Here is a 1,942-nt window from a genome sequence, read left to right on the forward strand (position 1 = left end):
GCTGAAGGAGCCGCTGGCAGAGCCAGGGCGGCTGGCCCTTCGCAGCTGGCCTTCCCGTTAGCCACAACGGTTGCGAGATAAAAAGATAGCCCCAGCGTCCTTTTAGCCCACAAGAGGTAAAGCACTATGAAAGAAAACATTAAGCTTTGTGGCACTCGGGAGCTCGCGGTCGAAGCTGATGAAGCTGTAAGCTGCTTTCAACATCAGTTGTAAGGATGACAGATGGAGGCAAGGAAAAAAGCCCACCCCGTTCTCTGCGTTAGCCTCCAGTGGATTTGAAGTCACATTGCTGTATTTTAAGTGAAGCTTTTAATGTTGACCCCATTGTTGGCCACCTGCTCTTCGTCCCCACGCTTTCCCCTGAAGCTATTAAGGTCCCTAACAAAAGAGCCCGCTCAGGTGCTCCCCTGGGACAGCGTCCAGCACAAACGAGGATCCTCATCCAAAAACGAGCCGCAACTCTCCGCAGCGTCGACGTTACGATGGAAATCCACCGCTTTCAAATTCAGATGGCTGCAGCCCTGCCGTTCCCAAGTCACCGGGGTGATTAGAGACCCAAGACCCCATCAGCCTGGAAAGAGCCCAGGCTGGGGCCGAACTGGGCTTTCCCAGCTCTGTCCACCCCTGCCAGGGTCCCGGACCTCCGCAGGAGGCCGTGGGGGTTCTCACCCAAGCCGCCTTTGCCAGGGACGCCAATCTCATGGAGCTCCGGCCTTCCTCCGACCGGTCCAGGAAAGGGGGCCGCTGGTTTTCATCACTTAACGTTATCCCAGAAGCAAGGAGCAAAGAACATAAGACAGGAAAAAACAGCCATTGCCAACGTGGGTTTCTTCTCAAGGCGCTGAGCAGTCCACCAGCGCGCCTTCCACCGCAAGGCGAGGCAGAGAAACCATCTGGAGGTCAAGCACTTTATTCCCTTAGCCCGCAGCCCTCCGATACAGTTGGGGGCTGCCAGGGTACAGATCCTGTTTGGAAACATGCGTCTGGCCCCGGGACTCTTAATAAAGGCGGCACAGAGAGAACTAGGGGGGTCTCAAGCAGGGGGTCTCACTTCCATCCCTACAGGGTTACAGGCGGCTCCGATCCCTCCAAGCGCACGCTGCGGCTCACGGCCCCCGACACTGCCGGGCCAGAGAGCGCCGCGATGCCCGCAGCACATGCGGTTTCCTGAAAGTCAGGAAGTTTGGGAAAACGAAGCTGATTTAGGAAGTGCGATTGTAAAGCCAGGGATTGCTGTAATGGTTTTACTCCAGCTGAGTGACCTCAGAAAAGAGCATCGCGGCGCCGTCAGCAGTCTCCATCTGCTTTCTTTGAACAGGGCTGGCGAGTTCAACTTTCACGTCGAGCGACCATTTGTTCACCAAGTCGTACCGAGACATTTTGCCTGGCAGCCGTATTGCTAAACTGGTTATTGACCACCCAGGCTTGGCGCAACGGGTCTTGTGCCAACGAGCAGTTTGGGTCGATCACGTCGCTGCCCGTGTCGCGGGCGGCCGGCCTTCCCCCAGCTCCCCGGCCCATGATCCCCCTCCCACCGCGCAGCCCCCTCCCCAGGCACCCCACCGGCCTCCTCCAGGAGTTCAGACCTTCCAGGTGAGATGGGGAAGATTTGGTAATCGCCAGTTCTGATTTCACATCTCAACACCTTCCCATTCAAGGTACTCAGCTTTGAGGGAAGCCAGGAAAATCTGATTTATTTTTTTTTTTGAAACGAGTAAGAGTTCAAAGTTTATCCTTTTGGTTCTCAAGAGGATTAACAGCAGGTTTCAAGAAACAGTTTAAAAAAATCAAGTTAAAATTCCACATAAGGCACCTCCATTTCAGTATTTTTTTGACATAGATACAACAGCAAGTCGTGCGAAGTGTGGATTTCTGCTAAAGAGCCGAGAGCTTCCAGGATGCGTGGCCATTCCCAGGCTGCACGCCCGTCCGCGGCAGCACC

Source organism: Cariama cristata, unplaced genomic scaffold, assembly GCF_000690535.1.
Source record: "Cariama cristata isolate BGI_N322 unplaced genomic scaffold, ASM69053v1 scaffold33644, whole genome shotgun sequence".
Classification (NCBI taxonomy): Eukaryota; Metazoa; Chordata; class Aves; order Cariamiformes; family Cariamidae; genus Cariama; species Cariama cristata.